General features: G+C 50.3%; 1 long non-coding RNA gene across 14 annotated transcripts in view; it reads left to right on the plus strand.

Moving 5' to 3' along the window:
* The window catches only part of LOC144781681 (uncharacterized), a 315,416-nt gene that overhangs the window by 92,329 nt on the left and 202,627 nt on the right, over window positions 1–20,460 (plus strand). The gene's annotated exons all lie outside the window — the stretch shown is intronic.

Consider the following 20,460-nt stretch of genomic DNA (forward strand, 5'->3'; position numbering starts at 1 on the left):
TTATTTATTGTTCTTTTATAGTATATTAAGGCAGAAAGCAATCTTCTTGAGAGCTGGGAGTACATTAGAGCACTACGTTGCTTGCGACTGTAGAGAGGTAGTGAAATATAGAAGAGTAGGAGTATGGGGGAAGAAGGATAAATATCTACGATGGTAGCTTGAAAAGGGGGAGAGAATGTGAACTCTACAGTGATTCAATCAAGAGTTGACAACGCCATCTTGAGATGGAGATGGTCACGTTCTTCTGTAGGGACTTGTGGGAAATAGGAAGGATCCGAGCCAGATGTGTAGATTTTGGACATCCAGGATTGCTCAGAGAAACTGGTGTAAACATTGTACAGAGTATCTATCTAAGTAGAAATTGTGAGCTGCAACGTGAAAGTATGTAGTTATTGTGTCAGAAACGTTTAATTCTATTAAGGGTGCAGAGATACGAAGTATACATTTAACTTCTTTTGCTTTCATACTCTAGCAATGTTACAAGCCCAGCAAAACATATGAACGCCAGATTAAAACAATCTCTAGGCAGCATATGAAAGAACAAGTCCAAGACGCTAGATCACCCTCTCACTTCCACCAATCAGGATCACCTTTCACCATAACCTTAATCATGACTTTGTGCAACCACCACCTATCTCAACTACCTCTCCATTTATTCTTGTCTGGACTCGGACCCTGCGAAAACAGGAAAAGACGATGAAGGCAATTGCCCCAAAGAACAGACCAGACCTCAACAGCTTAACTTTATATATCAACAGAAGCAATGTAGGAACAAATTACTATGCAAATTCAAAGCTTACTACCAGAGAAGCCTCATCATCCTCCAGTTTTAAATAAAACTTCTTGAAGGTTAGATTCAGCTGACCAGTCCACACCATTCATAATGTCCTCAAGTCCACCTCGAAGGGCAACACCTGCTGGCGGAAATCATCATAAGCCTTAAAACAGCTCACCAAATAAACTTTAATGGAGTCTGTAAAAGAAGGGTTGGGTTATTTACCCAGTTCTAGACTTAGTTCGACTTGCAGCCATGAAGGTTACCCCATCCGGAGTCAACAATCGCTCTGACAAATCCTCTTATCTCCAAGACCCGTCTGTAGGAAAGTAGGCAGAGCAATATTGCCGCATTGGCGAAAGTCCCTTCCTGGAGAGGAACTCGCTCATGGGCCAGGATAAGAAAAGGTACAGAACCAAATTCGTATTCCAGAAAGGGGTACCTAAGTTCTAGAGCCCTAATCACCACTTCCCTCTTGTCTCCTGCCCTTGGTTTGCCTTTCTCGTATTCATGGTGAATGGGAGAAATTCATCACTGCATGTCTTCCCCCATTTCCTGGAGAAAAACATTAATGGTCCAGCCACCTAGGTCTGGGTGCCAGCTGAAATATTTCAGCAGTTGCTAGTTCAGATGAGAGGCGAAGAGTTCAATTTTGCAGCGCCTGCTTGTGTTCATCAACTTTAGGAAGTTGGTGCAGTCCAGCATCCAGTTGATTGGGTCCTCCAGGAATCTGCAATTCCAAGCTGCCAGTACATTGGAGATGCCTTGAAGATTTCAGCTACCACTGAGATCCCTTTGGACAGTCAAAAATGCCAGTAATCCGTGGCTAATTTTGTCAACGCTATATACTTTTTCCCACCCAGGCGGTTGATGTAGCGGACTATGGTCATGTTGCTCATTCTCAGAAGAGCGCATCAGGATGTCCAGTACTTTGCTATCCATCTCACTGCAAAAGAGCCAACCAGTGCCTTCAGTCAGTTAACAGGGAACTCCACTTGTCCACTGACCATTGTCCTCCAGTGGAGTTGTCTCCGTAACGGGTGCCCGAGCTTGAATGGCTGGCATCCAACTCTGTTATGATGTCTGGGATGGTCTTCAATATTGCTTTCCTGTTCCAGGCTTTCATGTGATCTAGCCATCAAAAGGTAGATTCACTTCACAGGTAGGCAGCCCCTCCACAGGCCTGCAGCCTTCAGTAGCTGGAGCACTCAGCAGTGGAGGAGTCCCAGGAAGGCATCCTTGATAGAGGACGATATGAGACCCACCAGTCATTCCAGCTTGTGTTAGGGAAAGAGTCTTCTGTAAGTCCCTCTTGATGGCCAATATCTGTGGGTTCTGGAGGTGCAAAGTTGCAGTCATTGAATGGATCAAGAAACTCAGAAAGGTGATGGTTTTACTGGCAGCGAGATCACATTTCTCCTTGTTGTTTACAAATCCTACACTCTGGAGAGGGTCAACTGCAACACCCAGTTGAGATCGCAGGCTCTTGCAACTGGTCCATCAGAAGCAAGTTGTCTAGATATACTGTCAGCTTGACACCCATGGTTCCGAAGTATCCCCACCAATGGTCTTAGGAGCTTGGCGAAACACCAAGCGGCTGAAGGTTAACCCAGTGAATTTAAAGATTTGACTCCACCAGCAGACTGTAAGAACCAATGCTGAGGTTTAAATATAGGGATGGTTAGGTAGACGGCCTTAAAAGTATGCCCTCAACATGCGGTTGTTTTGCTGAAGGATATCCCAACGGAGATGAATCCCCTCTGATTTTGAAATGATGATAGGCAAACGAGCCATTGAACTCCCTGAGAATGTTTTTCTGGACAAAAAACGTTCTTCTGCACCAGGAAAGTGTTGCTTGGAAATCCCCTGGGAAGAAGGCCCGACCTCACAATAGCCCATTTGGATTCTAAGCTTGCAATTTCTGCATCCATCACCCTACTTTGTTCCTTAGAAAAAGCAGTGTCCTGGGTTGAAGTACCTGTTTTCGGGCACAATAGAACTATGTGAAAGCCCGTTATGGTCGGCAAAATCCAAGCTTTCAGAGTGAAAGCCCCCTAACCTGGAAGGAACTCAGTCAGCCTTCCCCCTAGCTTTATATGGGAAGGAGGGGAAACTCTTACCATTACCCTGCCTAGGACATTGTCCGCAGCTCTAAATGCATCCCTGGCTCTACCCCAACCTCTCTTGGAGGGGAGGAAGGGTCCAAACTTGGTCTGGAACTAAAACTTTCTAGATTCTTTGAACTACTGCACCTTCTGGGAACCTTGCACAAAGGCGTGGCTGGCCAAACACCTCTACATCTGCTGGCTAGTGCAGACATTTTTGGGTAAGTGACCCTCTTCATGCCAGACTTTAAGAAAGCCTCCCTAAAAAGGTCCCCATTCACTACTGGGCCAGCCCCTGCGGTAGCGACCTCCCTAATCTTGAAGTCTATTTTGATCAGAAGGTAGCACTTGTTTTCAGTTGACAGGGTACAGTTAGAATTGCTGAGGAACTGTATAGTACTTGGCGCCCAGCCTCACAGGATATCAGTAGAAGTTAGATAGCCAGAAACCTAAGCCTCTTCAGCCATGTCTGGGATCTTAGTGAGAATGCCCGACATGGCAGGTAACTTGCCTTGACAAGCCATCCACAACTTGCTTATCTTGATCCCTTTTTTGGGATCCTTAATGAACTTGGGGAAAAAGTGGTAATCTTGCTATCAGTTTTGAGAGTTGCCACCATCTTTCGCTCTAGAATAAGGTGTAGACCCTCCACCCTTAGATGACCTCTGACCCCTTATAGAGTGATTTTCCTAGTCTGTGCGCCATGTATTAGGCTACTTTCTGTTTTGGAGGACCGCTCTGAGGACCTGGGGTGGTAGAAATCTTCTGGGTCGAACATATCCAAATTCTTAGTGATTAAAAGCTAGATTCACTACTCATAGATGTTTACATGGTGTGGACGGTCACCGGCGGCGACTAAGACCAAACTCTTCAGCAGAGATTCCTCCTTTCAAACTTGTGTCAATCCCTTGGCCCTTATTGAAAGAATCCTTAACGGTGTCTATGAAGGAGGGTAAACTATCTGCTGGCAGGGTGTGTTTCAGAAATGCATTTTCCAGATGCGCTAAGGCATCATGCTGGTCTCCCCCTACCTGCTTGGCCTTTGACTTAGCCTTTCTGGTTGTTGCCGTTGAACTGTCAGCGCCTGTGGTTGTAGTTTGAGAGGAACCTACAAAGGTGATTCTCCCACCCTAGAGAAGAGTTTGGGATGGTAGGCTTCCAGGAACATCAACGGTCTGGTCAGGAGCTGCAGGGCTGAACGAGCTCAGCCGTCGGTGCATGATGAATCACGAATGGCGTCTGAACTCGGACGTGGCGCAAGGCCTCTTTCAGCAATGGGGAGAGCCTTGGTTAGATCTATTCGCCACCGAAGAGAACGCGCAATGTCATCAGTTCTGCGCGTTGGAATTTCCAAGGCGGCACTCGCTCGGAGACGCTTTTCGTCGCGAGTGGAGTTGCGGTCTATTGTACGCCTTTCCGCCTATACCACTTCTGCCCAGAGTGCTGAAGAAGATCAAGCGCGACCGGGCCCAAGTCATCCTTGTGGCTCCGGACTGGGTGAGAAGGTTCTGGTATCCAGAGCTACTCAATATGTCAGTCGATCCCCCGGTTCGTCTGCCTCTTCAGGAGGACCTTCTGTCGCAGCAGCAGGGGACGGTCCTCCACCCGAACCTGTCCAGTCTCCACCTCCATGCTTGGAGATTGAGCGGCGACAGTTGAGGCCGTTTGACTTGCCTCCTGAAGTCTGTAACGTCATTCTGGCAGCCAGGCGTCACTCCACAAAGTCGGTATACGCCTGCAGGTGGAACAGATTTGTGGCATGGTGCACAGCAAAGGCTGTGGATCCTCTTGCTGGCCCCCTCTCTGAGGTTCTTCTCTTCCTTCTTTCTCTTGCCCAGCAGGGCTCTGCTCTGGGCACTATCAAGGGCTACCTTTCTGCCCTTTCAGCCTTTCTGAGGCTGCCTGATCAACCTTCTTTGTTCAAGTCCCCTATTGTAAATAGATTTCTAAAAGGCATCACACACACATTTCCTCCTGTTCCATTTGTGATGCCTCAGTGGGACTTGAACCTGGTTCTTACGTTTCTGATGTGCGCTCCTTTTGAGCCACTTCACAACTGTCCTCTCCGCCTTCTTACTCTGAAGACTGCTTTCCTGGTTGCCATCACCTCTGCCAGGAGAGTGAGTGAGCTCCAGGCTCTTTCTTGTACTCCACCTTTCCTTTCTGTCCATCCGTACAAAGTGGTGTTGCGTACTAAGCCATCTTTCCTGCCCAAGGTTGTCACGGCCTTCCACATCGGGCAGTCTATCACCTTGCCAACCTTCTTCCCGCCACCGCATCCCTCTAAAGAGGAAGAGCGGCTCCACCGTCTGGACCCAAAACGTGCGCTCTCATTCTACTTGGATCGCACACGCCAGTTCCGGGTGGATAACCAACTCTTTGTTGGTTACGTGGGCGCTAAGAAGGGGAAAGCGGTGCACAAGAGGACCATCTCCCGGTGGATCATCTTGTGTATCCAGGCATGCTACTCCTTGGCTAGAAAGGAGCCACCTGTTGGATTACAGGCTCATTCCACCCGAGCCACGGCGACTACGACTGCCCTGGGCCGGGGTGTGCCCTTACAGGATATCTGTCAGGCTGCTACGTGGGCATCGCTGCACACGTTTGCAAGACACTACTGCCTGGACAGCCAAGTCCGGAGGGATGGCTTCTTTGGCCGTTCCGTCCTCCAGGACTTTCTGGTGTGATTATTGGTTCGCAGACCCACCACCGGGGATGGTATTGCTGGGGTATCTATTCTAAGGTAAGGAATCTAATACTAACGTGTCTCTTTCAGATGCACAAGTTACTACTTGTGTAACGATATATCTGTAAGAGACATTAGTTAGTATTAGATTCCTTACCGACCCACCCATCCTCCCCGTTCTGCGAACCGATATCTAGGGTTAGGGTTATCCCCTTTCAGGGCCCTAGTTTCAATGGCACCAGTGTTGGTTTTTAACATGGCTCTGTGTTTCTGGCGCGGAAAAGCTGTGTCTAAGAACTGACGTCAGCACGCGGAGGCGGCGTCTAAGTACTCCGACGACGTCATCACGGCGCCCACGACGCCGACGACGGACGCGGAGCCACTGACGACGCCTACCGACGCGCAAGGGTACTGCTACGCAAAAATTTCCGGATCCAGTCTGACGCCTGGGGATATTCTAAGGTAAGGAATCTAATACTAACCAATGTCTCTTACAGATATATCGTTACACAAGTAGTAACTTGTGCATCCTGCTAGCTCTTTCCTGGTATAGGTCTCATGGGGTACCCTACTGCCTAGTTTGGAGCTCTCAGTACTCCCGCTCCCTGTACATTGTGCGCTCACAATGTGCAATTAGCTGCCCCCCTTACTGCAACAACTTTCAAGGAGAAAGACAAATACAATTAATGTGGTTTAACCAAGGGCGTAGCCTTTTATGCCCATAGTATCATTGCAAAACGATAACCATAATTGAGCAGACATTGTTATGAGAATACAGGACGTAAGATCAGCAAAGACATACAATATTGTTATGGAAAACGCAGGACAAAAGGTCAGCAAAACAGTTCAAAGATTGTGCATTCACGGATTGTGCATGCAGTACAAAGTTGTCTCCGCTTTCATCACAGCTGATCACTTCAGAATGGAAAGTGCCAGAAGGCCCCTCTCCTTATCTATTGCCCACACCCTCACCCCAGGGCATCTAGAGCATACATACCTTAGTAGAAATTACCACTCATCTCTCCGAGGGATGTGCAGGCAGTACCCGCCATTCCATACCAAGACATACACCAGGGAACCGCATAGCGCTCCGTTCCTGCCAGGGTACTTGTCACCAGGAAAATCCCCCAATATGTTCAACTCCAGGCTTCCTGGGGTAGGTCAGCAAGTTCCAGGACCACCAGCAGGTCAGTCCCACTTCCTGCCTGCCTGGTGCCCACACATATCAACACCCCATCACGGGGAAAGTTCAGTAAATCAGCCCACATTTGGTGTAGCCTCCTTTTCTGCTGCAAGAAATTCAGCCAATTCCGCCTTCATTCAGGAGTGGGTGGGTGGGTGTGAGACTGCGGCAAGATGGATACTGGTGCGCAGTGGAAGGAAAAGAGGTCAATCCTTTGCCCTGCCATGCCTTATATGCTGCTGTCCCAGGCGGTGCCCCTAGATGACGTCACAGGGAACCCTTCTTTGTGGCGACACTGATGAGGGACTATCCACTTTGCTCATGCCTGTGGAGCGACTAATGGCACCCCTCTGCTATTTGCAGGCCAGTTGAAGAAGCATCAGGTTTTTATAGCAGAGCAGCAGATGACTCCACTGTCAGTAATCTTTGCCCCAGCACATTTTCTGCCACTAGACTGCTTTACAGACACTGATTTTTCCTACCTGGAACTGCTACGCAAGGCAGGGCAACATTAAAATATCCGTAATGCAAAAGGAGAAAAATCCCTTGGCATCGCACAGTGCAAACTTCACCTGTCAGTGGGTGTTGGGAGATTGCTACACCTCTCTCTACCATTGTTTTATGTGAGTGCATGGTCCCTAAGTTGTAAGCTTCTGTCCAGCTACGCCCCTCGACAGACAACTTAGACGCTGTGGTGGCAGACAAGAAGTCCTCCACCAGCTCACAGTACAGAGCAAATGGCTGAGTTCCTACCACTGAGGCCTGTCAAAAGTGAGCAATACGCTTAGTTTGTAGATATGGCTTCCTGTTTTGCTTGTCCTCTGGTTGTATCATATATGGAAGTTAGACCTTCAAGACCTGTGTATTGACTTTGGTGCCTGTCTTAACAGTCCTGATGTGTCCGTCCCTACAGTTAATAAGGTTATCAAAAGACAACTGACAGGTCTCATCTACGTATTTCCTCACTTAACAGCGTCTTGGGACGTCAGCCTAGGTGTAGGCTGACCGATACATAAAGATTTTCAACAGGTACCCTCATGTGACATGAAACTCCACTTAGAGAAGAATTCTTTTGTGGTGACCATATCATTGACAGAGTTGAACCCCATGCGGATGAGAATATTTTACTGTTTTTCACTGGGATAGTGTGGTTCTGAAGACTAGACAAGATTTTGGAAAAGTTCTGAAACAATTTCATATTAATATGATTGCTGTCTCAATGTTCCTTTCCTTGTTCTTACCCTTACCCACTTGAGCTGAGGGTGTGCGTCCTGGACATCAGGTGACCCATGTGCATGTACCACTATCTAGTGCTACCACTATAATAATCTCCAACTCGCTGAGAGATTTGAAAGTGGTGATGCCAGCCAAGTGGCTGGCATGAATTCCTTAATACACTCTGCCGAACCTTGATCTCTGGGTTGAGCATACTCAGAAATGGCTCAGGGGGCGATGGTGGCATTCTCCAAGCACTTACCTGTCAGGCATATGCTAGGTGACTCTGGGCTACTCCACCGCCTTCTACGAAAAATAAACTCGAGGCTTCCTCCAGAAGTGATGCTAACTTTAGCCAGGAAGTTCTGAGTTTCTTGATTGCCTAGTTCTAAGGCAATCAGTGCGGTCTTTTATCACTATATTATTCTCTGTTGTGGAATATGCCAAAACTGTCAAAAGTATTAAGGATCCGGGCCATATATGTAAGTGACAAATGATGTCCTAATTTAACAACTTTTGAAGTAGTTACGGTGCTGCCAGTAGAAGGCACGGTCCTCCCAATGTTGATAAATGGAGTCAGGTTAAAAGTGACATAATCATTTGTTTTTTGCCCACATGCTTGCAATGACGATAGCTTTCGTGTTCTTTTTCTCTCCTCTTCTGCTCATTGGCAAAATTAACATTCAAGTATTTGCTGATTTTTAATTTCTCATAGTAACGGCTCATGGTTCCTATGGCTGTAAGTTGTTCACCGATCCCTGCCTTTTTGGCCAGCTATACAATTAATTCAGGTCATTTAAGCAAATACCTCAAATACAATGATGAACTAGTCCCAGATTGCATTGTGTTTTTGGTAAGATGCTTAGCAGTTATGGGTGTCTGAGTGTCCTTCTGAACGCAGGGTGTTTTTTAACCCCAGAGAGATAACTGCACACATTTATTCTAAATCCTCTCTGGGTGCTAATTGCAAATAACCGCACACTGATGGCTTCTACTAGCTTTAATGTAAATCATTTGCCCTTCAGAATGTTTGTTGGCCTTGTTTTTGTGTCCGTCATCGTCTATTTCCTGATCGCCTGTAGGATACTTCTTCCATGTTGATTGCTCTTTGCTTTAATGATGCTGGTAAATCAGAATAGTGGAGAAGAGCATGTTTGCTAAAAACCATAAAACACGAGCAAACACTGAATTTGCTCAGAACAATGTGAGAGAATGGCGCTCGACTTAACATTTGTGTTCTTCCTCCTCCCCCTACTTCCAGTAAGAACTACTCCCATTGCGAAAGAAAAACATGCTTTGTGAGCAGAAGATTAATGTTTCAGTCAAGGAATCGAAATTTGCCTAGCATAGTAACGGTAAGTTTCAATTCTATTAAGGACACAGAGGAGAGGATTATGCTATTCTTGCTTTGCTTTATTCTTACATAAAAAACACAGCAGCCAGAAAAACATATTAACTTGATCTTTTCCAAACAACCAGGAAAAAACGATAATTTGTGCAAAGAACGAACACAAGTCCACGTTATGTAACTTCAAGTCCCTCAGGCCATGAAGGGTTGCCACATCCTTAGTCCTACAACAGTGTCCATGCAGTGTAGATAGCTCCTCCATCTTGTCTGACCCTCCTCTTTCTTCGCGCGAGTCACGCCAAAGTTACTGATCCTGTTTTGAACGTCATTTCCTGAAAGATAAAGAGACGGGGGATACCACAAGGTAGAGTGAGGAATATGAAACACAAGCCATCACTTATGATAGGGCATTAACGCATTTAAAACGTTTAACCTACCAAGAAAACCGTGTGCAAATACCTAATTACTTATGCAGTTACTGGAGGGTTCGCACTGTGACGTGCAACGGGGGGATAATCCTCGCCTCCATGTCCTTAATAGAATTGAAACTTACCGTTACTATGCTAGGCAAATGTCGATTCTATGTCGGACCGGAGGTTCCGATTATGCTAGTTCAAAGCTTACTTACCACTAACTGAGCAACGTCCACTACCAATTTGAAATAAAACCGCTTAAAAGTGGAATCCGATGACCAATCTGCCGCACGCATTAGATCCTCTAAACAAGCTCCCAGGGAAAAAGCTTTGGAAGCCATCGCACCCCTGGCTGAATGAGCTCCGAACTGTTTCGTATCAATCCCCGCTTCTTGCATGGTCCACCGCACCCACCTGGCTATGGTGGGGGAGGATACCGCTTTGTGGGGTTTCCTTAAAGCAAACAACAGTTGCTGCTCGCCCGGAGGACGAAATTCAAGTGTCATATCCTCCTATACCTTTAAGCAATTCACCACACACAGTTTTGGCATGTCAGTAAAAGCTGGGTAAGTGATCGTTCTTGACGATGACTTAGTACGACGACGTATAGTAAAGATAACCCCTTCCGGGGAAAAAACCCTGGCAGAAACGTCCAATGCCCGAACATCCGACACTCTGCGGCAGGAGACAAGGCAAAGTAACATTGCTAGTTTGGCAGAAATTTCCTTCAATGAAAGGTATTTATTGGGTTGCCAAGACAGGAAGAGATTTAGCACTAGATTGACGTCCCACAGTACCGAATAACGCGGCTCCGGAGGTAACGACAGACGAATACCCCTACGGAGCCTGCAAACGAAAGGGTGCTCCCCGATCGGGGTGCCTTCAATGGGGCAGTGGACCGCTGAAATCGCGGATCGTATTGCATTAATAGACCGGTATGCTAGGCCCTCAGTCGCCAATTCCGCTAAGAAATTCAAGACGGGTACAACACCTGCGACCATGGGATCCAAATCCCATCGAAGACACCAACGCATCCATTTAGACCAGGCTGATAGGTAGAGCTTTGAGGTACTGTCTGCCCAGGCTTTTGAGAGGAGCATCTCAGCCGATCCCGAAAGGCCTGGGAGCGACCAGCGACACTTGAAAGCGGCCATGCCATTTAGATGGAGAGAAACCCCGGTGACGAGGTGGTGACATTCTCCGTTCAGATTCAGAAGGAGGTGAGGAAACGGGGGGAGTAGGGTTGGAAAATCCCAGGGAAGTTCCAGAAGAACTGGAAACCACACTTGGGACCGCCAAAACGGGGTCACCACTACTACCTCCTCCCTCTGTCGCCAGATCTGGGCCGCCGTCCGCACCACCATGGAGAATGGGGGAAACGGGTAACCCGTCTCCTGACTCCAGTCCTGAAGGAAAGCATCCGTTGCCTCCGCTAGAGGGTCCGGCCTCCAACTGAAAAAACGCGGAGTTGGTGGTCCAGCCGCGAGGCGAATAGATCCACCGTGAACGGGCCCCAAAGACTGTGCAACCACTGGAAGATTTGTGTGTCCAACTGCCACAGACTGGAATCCCTCAGATGTCTGGAGTGCCAGTCCGCCACTTGGTTGGCTTGGCCCGGCAGGTACTCCGCCGAAACAGACACGTGATGACTCAATTAGTAGTCCCAAAACTCCTTCGCCAAGTTCACTAGGGCCCGGGAGCGAGGGCCTCCCAGATGATTGACATAGCGAACTGCCGAGACGCTGTCTATTTTTAATAGGACACAAGAGGTGACTCTGTCTCTGGTCCAGCATCGTACTGCGAACGATCCTGCCAGAAGTTCTAAGCAGTTGATGTGTAACTGCTGCTCTTCCTGTGACCAGACGCCTCCAGTGGAGAAATGCCCGCAACGGGTGCCCCATCCGGACCTGCTGGCGTCTGACTCGATGACCAGGTCCGTAACCGATCTGAAGATCGCTCGGCCGTTCCACGCCTCCATGTGAGTGAGCCACCAAGACATCTCCTCCTTCACTTCCTCCAAGAGGGGCACCGATTGATCGTACGATAAACCTCTCCTGTGGTGGTGCGCCTTTAGGCGTTGCAGCACTCGATAATGCAGGGGCCCCGAGAAGATTGCCTGGGTAGAGGAGGTGAAAAGGCCCACTATCCGGGCAATCTGCCGGAGCGAGGTGTGGGTCTTTGTGATGGTCTGCCTCAGCTTATGTCGTATCTTGGTCACCTTCCGGGGTGGGAAACTCAAAGAGGAGCGGATAGAATCCACCACGAACCCAAGAAACACTATACCCTGGGTTGGGGAGAGAACTGACTTGTCCCCGTTGATGACAAACCCGAGTCCCTTCAGAAGGGAGACCGTCTGCCGCAGTTGCCGCGTTAGCTTTTTGGGGCATTGCGCCATCAGCAAGATGTCGTCCAGATAGACGACCATCCGAAAACCACGGCTCCTGAGGAGTTACACTGCCGGATGAAGCACCTTGGTGAAGCACCAAGGCGATGATGAAAGACCGAACAGAAGGAAGGTAAACTCGTAGACCTGGCCGTGCCAGCAAAATTGGAGGAACCGCCGATGTGGAGGATGAATGGGAATTACCAAATAGGCATCCTTCAAGTCCAGTCGGACCATCCAATCGCCTGGGAGGAGAATGTCCCGGAGGAGATGGATCCCCTCCATCTTGAAGTGTTGATATACGAGCCACCCGTTGAATTCCTTGAGGTTTATTATCGTCGTTTCCCCCATCTGTTTTTTCCACCAGAAAAATTTTGCTGAGGAAACCGTTGGGGTGCAAAACCGTCTGACAAATGGCCCCCTTGCAAAGCAACGCGGCCACCTCGTCGTCGACCAGCTGCACATCCGCTACTGAAAAGGCGATGGGGCGTGGGTAACTGGTTTGACGGGGAAGATCGTAAAACTCAATATGGAAACCCCGCACTGTTCTCAAAACCCAAGACTCTGATGTGATCTGAGCCCACGCAGCCTGAAAACGCCCCAGGCGACCCCCGACACACACCTCTTCTGCAGGTATACCACTTACCGGTGGTTCCGTTGCCGCCTGCATTGTGCTTGAAGCCACCTCGTCCTTGAAAACGCTGTCCTCTGGTAGGATATCATTTGTTGTAGTTTACAGTGCTATGATATTGCCCTCGCCTGTAGCCTTGTCCCTTGCCAGGATTTTGCTGACTACCGAGGCCGGTCGCGCTGCCCCTACCGCGACCAGTGCCTTGGGAGAAACGTGACTGAAAACCCCTTTTAATGCTAGACTGAGCCTTATCTAGAGAGTTGAAGGTTGCCACAAACTTCCCCAACTTCTTGATGAAAGGGTTGCCAAAGAGGCCCCCTTGCGCCACTGCTCCTGCCTCCGAATAGGCCAAGTCACCCAATTTCGGGTCGAGTTTAATTAAAAGGGAGCGCCGACACTCTGTTGATAGGGCACAATTGGCATTCCCTAAAAGAATATGACAGCCCGTTGTGCCCAATTCGAGAGAATTTCGGGGAATATGGTGGAGCCTGTCACTTTTTCCTCCTCCGCCATATCTAGGATCTTTGTCAGGGTTCCTCTTGTGTCAAGAAGCTTATCCTGACAGGAGCGCCAGGAACTATTGATACCCTTGCAGGGGTCTTTCATGTACTTGGCCTGGAAAGTGTCCATCTTGGAGTCTAGTTGTGGAGTCAGTCCTATCTTTCCCTCAAGCATGGGGCATGGGCACTCCGCTCTCAGGCATCCCCTAGCCTCCTTTTCCAGGGGCTTGCGGAGGCGACCCACCACAAACTTGGCCACCTTGTCCCCAGGCTGCCCACCGCGGATGAATGATCTCATCCTGGTCTAGCATGCCCGTGCTGTCCTGCAGTAACGCGACCAAAGAGGTGGACGGACGCCAAGACCGCACAGACCCATCTTCATCATCCGTGTCTGTCAGCGTATATCCATCAGGAGATGCGGGGGTAACGGAGGGGATGCCACGGACTCCGAGGTCGGATGGGGAGCAGGAACAGGCATGACGGTCTTCGCCAAAAAACGCTTTTTAGTCGCTCAAAGGCGTCCTTGTCCACCCCCTGTGCCCCTTCCAGACCCCCCTCCATGCAGGGCTTTTTCGGGGCCGGGGGGTTCTCCCCAGGCGTTGGGGCAAAAGTAAAGGCTGGGGTCCCTAGGTGTCCCTGCGCAAGCTTCGCACACTCTACAATGATGCAATTGGAAAGACGCTCGTCCATAGGGCCGACAACCTCATTTACACACCTGTAAATGGAGTCGTCCACAGCGTCGAAAAAAGTATCATATAAAGGCAGGTGCTGTTGAACCTCCTCCTCATAATATTCCCCCTGTTCCATGAGAGACACTAACAAAGAAGGAAATCAGGGGCTACTGAGGGAAAGGTGGGTAACTTACAGTTATAACCAGTCTGCTGTGACAGAGCAAAATATGGGCAGGGTAGATGTCTGCAGGCTTTCCAGGCGGTTCAAAGAAGCACTAATCGAGGTGGCACCAGCCTCCTGTGCACGCAGTCCCTCTAAATAGACCGGGACCCGGCTCGCCACCCAGCGCGCACTCAGAGAAAAAACGGCTGTAAGGCCTGTCAGCAAAACTGTGCCCAACGTGCCCGCAAGCGATTAAAGCAGCAGAGCAGAGATAAAGACCCCCAGCGGGGCGGACAATTGCAAGTAATGGGCCAATACTGCCCCGTAGGGCATCAAGGTGTGGCAGCAGAGGGAACAAGGCTCGCGGTCCAACTGTGTCTCGCAGTTCGGCTCCTCAACTGAGGAGACCGCGCCGCGAGACGCACAAGCTCCCTCTAGCGACAAAATGCCGTGCCAAATTGGGAAACTGCCGCGGAAGTAGCGAGAACGCTCCCGCGGCCAAAGGGAATCTGTGGAGATAAGAATCACCAACAACAAAAGTACACAGAAACAATACCCTGAAACGGCAGAAAACCGCTCTGGTCCCAAACATGCAGAAAAATACAATCTTTGTAGAGAAACAACGAGAGGCACTTAACTGGCTGCGAAGCAGCGAAGAAAGAGGAGGGTCAGACAAGATGGAGTGCGCCTGCCCGAGGCCACGCAGTGGCCATAAGGAGGGCGGGCCACTAGTCACGGAGGGCTGTCCCGCCCCCGCATGACGCAGTTGTTTCCTCACCTGAGGCAGTCTCCCCTGGTTGGTGGAGACTGATAAGTGATGCACGTCCGGGGCGGCTGGGAGGAGCCGTCTGGAGTACATCAGACCTCTGCCCCGCTGGGGAGGCCTCTTTGCCGCTCCGGACGTCGCAGTTCCATGTTGGGACACTCTTTTGTCTCGCCTCTGGTCGCGTCCAGAGGTCCGGTCTTGCGTCGAGACGATGTATTTTCGGTGTTATGGCTCGCGTTGCCTGCGGTGAGTGGGGAGGATTTGGGTGGGCCACGTTCCCACGGGGAAGCGGTGCAAGCATTTTCCTCTGTCCGGGGGCATCGGGGTCACTGGTGCGGCCTTGGTGGGTAGCCTACCGGCACCCAGCCCCCCCCTCCGCTTCGTCCGTCCCTCCTCCTCGTCGGCTTTTCCCGCATTCTCTCTCGGGGTGCGGGCGGGTCCGGGGAGCCCCACGTGGTGGGCCTGTTTGTGGGATAATAGTTTCCCTGGCAGCCTGACGCCGCTCCCCCGGCCGATCCTCCCCGGTCATCTCGGCTGTGGCCGCAGGGTAGGGTAAGCGGGTTTCCCTTGTGTACGCTTAGCCATGCTCTTTGCATCTGGCGCATCTGATTGCTTCGACCCGGGGCCTGAGCTGGGTGTTTATTCCCGTAGTTCACTCGGGCCGAGTTGGTGATCGTGGTTGATTTATGATTCGCTCTTATAGCCCCCCGTTGACCACGTGCGTGCCTGGGCGCAGTGCCCTCGAGTACTACGCGGTGTGTGGTATTCCAACGTGTAAATTCATTTCGAGAGGAATATGGCAAAGGTTTAGTGCATGCTCTGTGGTGCGCGGGCTTTCAGGCGAATGCTCAGACACTTTCTATGGATGTATTCATGTTGTTGGGGGGAGATGTGAGTGATCAGCCATTTTATCCGCATCGTCATTAAGCTTTTAACAGAAATGCTATTGTTCATTCTAATTGTTTCCTTGTGATCGCTTCTGACTAGGGTTCGAGAAGGCTTAATTTGGGCCCCAGAGTGGGGAGGCATTTGTGACTGGGGCTTGCCGAGATATGAGTGTGTTGTCCTCATATACACCAGTCCTGCTGTGCTGACCGGCGGTCGTGGCGCCCATCTCAGGCATCTGGGCTGAGAGGCGTTTTGCTCGCATGAGCGCTAGGTTTCTTTGCGCTTTCTTGGTTTCAGGGCCCAGATGTATGTTGTGGCTTGCTATAATTATGCGTGATTGTTTGGTTTTATGGATTGTTTGGGTTTCATGGCGCCTCATCGGTGCCTCAGGGCCCAGATATCCGTGTTGCCTGCTATGATTAGGGGGCGCGATTACTAATGCAACCGCTGTTCTAGTGTCCGCCGCTACTCTATGCCTTCTGTCGGAAATCACTAAGCTTTGCTATTTAATCGGGATATCCGTACGTCGGGGTGTTAGTGTGCCCTCACTGTTTAGGAGTAAATGTGAAAAACCGTCAATGTTCCCGGTGCGATGTTTGTGAGACTGCCGCGCAATTGAATAAGGTTTCGATGGTGAGGCGGCGCTCGTGGGGGTTTTTCTTTCATACGTCCGAGACAATTATGTTTAAGCAAAGGTTACATAAGTTCTTCGTTAGTGGGTCAGTTATGTCTTACGGAGGTATGTAGCACAGTGACAGCATAGGGGGCCTCGAGGGGTTCATTTCTGGTCTCGGCGCAGTTCTGGGATTCGGCTTTGGTTTCGCAATATGTTCGGCGGGCATACCGGGGCCTCCGCGGGGCACTTGTCCTTGTCATTAGGTTGGTGGCGCAGGGAATACAGAGACCGGCATCGCCGTTCTAATGCATAGAGACTCGAGTTCGATTCCGGGCGGTGGCGGGCAGATGCACCACCAATTGACACCAAAATTAGGTCAATTAGTAAAGGGTATTGTTTTACAGCCCTGCCCCAGGCCCATCCTCGGCGCGCCCCTCCTGGTGGTCGACCGCCCCCCCCCTCCCCCCCCCCCCAGCAGTATCAGTATTTCGTTGGGGAATGTTTACGCGGCTGTGTCGTCGTCGCCGGGTTTGTTTGGCAGCGTGCCACCCCCCCCCCCCGTGCGCATGCGACGGTATTCCTATTCCCGGCAGTACAGGGCCCTCTGCATATCTGTTGCGGCCCAACCGGGTGTTATGACGATGTGGACGCTTCAGCCTGCTAGTCCACAGCGAGCCAATTTAGCTTGCGTGGTGCCCGTGAATTGCACGCTAGAGATCCTTACAAATCAGGGGTACTTCAGTGTTAGTAGGTCCCTTCTGTGTTCACATCCTTCGACGTTGGTAGGCTACCAGTGGCCGGGCCATTCAGTATAATACACATGTAAGATGTTGCCTGCCGCATATTTGTGAGAGCTGTTGACACGTTTGTGCAACCACGTTTGCGTATGCCCAGCTTGTGTACATGTGATTGGTGATATCCGCGTGCTTGCGGCGCTGCTTACGGCCAGAATATGTTTAAGGGTTAGAAAAATGCAGCATGGTGTCTGACTCGCCAGCCTTGGCCTGGTTGGTGCGAGTCTGCAGGAGCCGCGGGACAGACCATTGCGGTAATTGTACAGCAGTTGGGTGGTTCGCCACTGTGCTGTCGGCTCAACAGGCGGGCAGGTGGCGAGAAGGCAGCCGGCCCGGGATAGCCCGTAATGTTTACCATGTATATAATTCCATGTATGTACTCTCGAGACTTTTGTTATCACGTATTGCACAGAAATGTTTGCCAGTTAGAAGTAGCGCTGCTATCCAGAAACTTGGTCTCTAATTACGTGATATTCTCCCATACCTAGTTTCTTAGAGAATCCTTCTCGTCGGTGCCCGGTCCTGGCTTGCAGGGGTCTACGGTTAGCAAGGTTTTAGAAGGTGTATGTAAATGCCATGTATGTACTCGGGTGACTTTGCTATACACGAATTGCACAGAAATGTTTGCCACCTAGAAGTGGCATTGCTATTCAATAACTTAAGCTAAGGGTAAGTTCCCCATCCCCAATCCTCTTATAGAATCCGTCTTGCCGGTGCCCCGGTCCATGTTGGCAATGTCTTAAGTCATCGAGGTTTGCAGGAAGGTGTGGTGATGTTGTAGTTATCTCGTTCCCCGTTCCCTGGATACTCTGCTGGAATTTTGTAGCTTTATGTAAATTCACAATGCCCCCTGGGCTCACACGGTGAGTCTTGGCACGTTGTACGGGTAGTCCAGGGGCCTTTGGCAGTCGTTGTGATATCGGAAAGGTCGTCTTAGCGCGGCATTAGGACAGGTAGTTATACTTTGGGACGCGATCAGTTATGCTGGTCGGGGGTACACTAGATCTGGCCATGTCACGTAATGATGACCTATATCAAGGTATGGAGTTCCCGCTTTCCGTCTTCCTATGGGGTACCAACCTTGGTTAGACTGCTATAGGCGGTTCTCCCATGCGGTGTGTATAGTGGAAGGGAAGGACTGGTGTGCTCACATGTGTGGTGCGCAGAACTTTCTGCACCGCACGATGAAAAGTGTAGTTGGGTCTCCCTGATATTCGCATACCTCTCACCCCCCCCCCCCCCCCCTGGTGGCCCCCTGTCTTGCATATAGGTACGTGTGTCTTTGGGCGGGTGAAATTTGTAGTCAGATTGCTCTTGCGCCAGCCTAGTTTTCAACAAATTGCAGCGTGATGTGGGGGCCCAAGTGTATATTATTGTTGGCCCTGGCGGGTTAGGTGGGCGGCGGTATCGCCCAGTCACGACCAGCGTCTAGAATGGGCATTGGGAGCCAGGGGCGCGAAAATCCATCTTGGTCCCAAATCACGCATCTTGCGAAGCTCGGGCTTTCTTTTCGAGCGTGTCGCATGGTGCCATAGGCATGTTGATGACTCGCCACACGTCTAATACACCCGAGTGGGTATTCGCAGAGAAGGATAGGTTAGTGTATGTAATGTATGTGTGTAGCTGTCACTGTGGCTGGCCTTTCGCGTTTATGGGGGCAGGGGCTCTGCGGGAAACTAGGTCCATTTATTCCCGCGGTAGTTTCCACTTCTATTGGGGTAGCTATGACATGCTTCTACCTGATATCTTCGAATAAATATCGAATAATTTTCCAGCACCATCCGAATATTTACCAGAACAGTTCTGTCCACGTTGGTGGGCGCAAGTGGCTCATTAGACAGATACATGGGAAACTTTCCTTCTCTTCGATCCTTGTTGCGAGTCCTATTAAGTACTGTTAGTCGCAGTGACCTATCCTGTACCCTGTATTTGGTACCCCCTCCAGATTCGGTGTAGTTATTTCACCCTCGCTACGAGCCCTCGGGGGGTTTGGATGTAAATACTCAAGCACGTCTGGTTTCTCTATACCAATTAGTACCTTGGATTAGACACACAGGCCAGCAGGGGATAAGCTCGTGTCGACGTGAATTGGGCGGCGCAAGCGGTAGTTCTATCAAGCCTGTGGCCACGAGGGTATTTGGTTTTCTGTGTTGCAGCTAGTGTCTTCACGTTCTGCAGAATGCCCTTGCCGCTACATGGTAGTTTGCAAAGATTGGTAGGTTGCTTTTTCCCCCTTCGGCTTCTCTTGGGAGCATGTCTGGCTGGCACCCTCCTTACAGGTAGGGTGGGTACGAGGTTGCTTGTTTCGACAGCGTATGCGCGGTATGGAGCCTCCTTTGTTCGCATTGCCTGGGGCAAGGGGTGCTTTAGCCCTGTTATCTTGGGTCTTCTTCCAGGGCATGGGCATCAAGGAGCGGGCGTTGCGCCTGCCTCCCGCAGGATAGTAGTGCTATCAGCCGCTGCGAGTCACCCTGTGGTTTACAGTCACCTTATTGGCTTTGCCCGGTAGTGGGTATTCCCGTTGCACACCCTGTACCCCTATCCTAAGGCCCTCCAGTTGGCCCGCTGTGTCGAGCTAGGGCCAGACCAGTTTCCCTGAGTTACTTCACGAGTGAGCGCATGGGTCCTTTCAAGGGAAAGGGTCTGGTATGCATGCTGCGAGAGTATATTGTGGGCAGGTAGTGGCGTGTTGTAAGGGTGTAGTGCGCACGTTCCGTTGTGGCCCAAGCTCAAAGAGCAGGTAATTTGCTGCTTAAACGTGGGGTGGGGGCAGTCTTTCACCTCATCTGTACTCCTGGGGAGGACCTCCGGAGCTGGGGGAAGTTATCACCCTACATAGTGACCCCCCCCCCTTTTTAGTCCAAGAGCAGGGGCTTGCTATATCAGGGACATGTGACATTGCAGCAGTCTTCCTGTCCTACTCTTGGAACATGTAATTCTGTACCTGCTAAATTCAGTACCTGCTGCCCCTCTTTTGCGAAGTTGTGGTCGACCTGTTGTGGTCTCGGTCATCTCGCTTGGCCTTGGTGGTGTGCGGCTTGCACGGCCTTGTCCCACCTCAAGATCGCATGCTTAAATGTGGGGGTGATTGGCCTTTGGGGACGTGTCGGGACTCCACTTATCAGGCAGAACAGCAGGTATGTAAAGCTTCCAGCAGGGAATCAGTGTGCTCAGGTGCTAATCTTTTGTCACTTGCCATGTATTCGACGTATCTGGTCTGCTTGGCTGTGTGGAACTTTTGATGGCTCCTTATTTCATGCACATTTCAGTTTGCCACTGTCCTTTCTCCTGTGATGCGAAATTGGGTAGGTCCCCCACACCTG

The sequence above is a fragment of the Lissotriton helveticus genome, chromosome 9 (assembly GCF_964261635.1).
Source record: "Lissotriton helveticus chromosome 9, aLisHel1.1, whole genome shotgun sequence".
Classification (NCBI taxonomy): domain Eukaryota; kingdom Metazoa; phylum Chordata; class Amphibia; order Caudata; family Salamandridae; genus Lissotriton; species Lissotriton helveticus.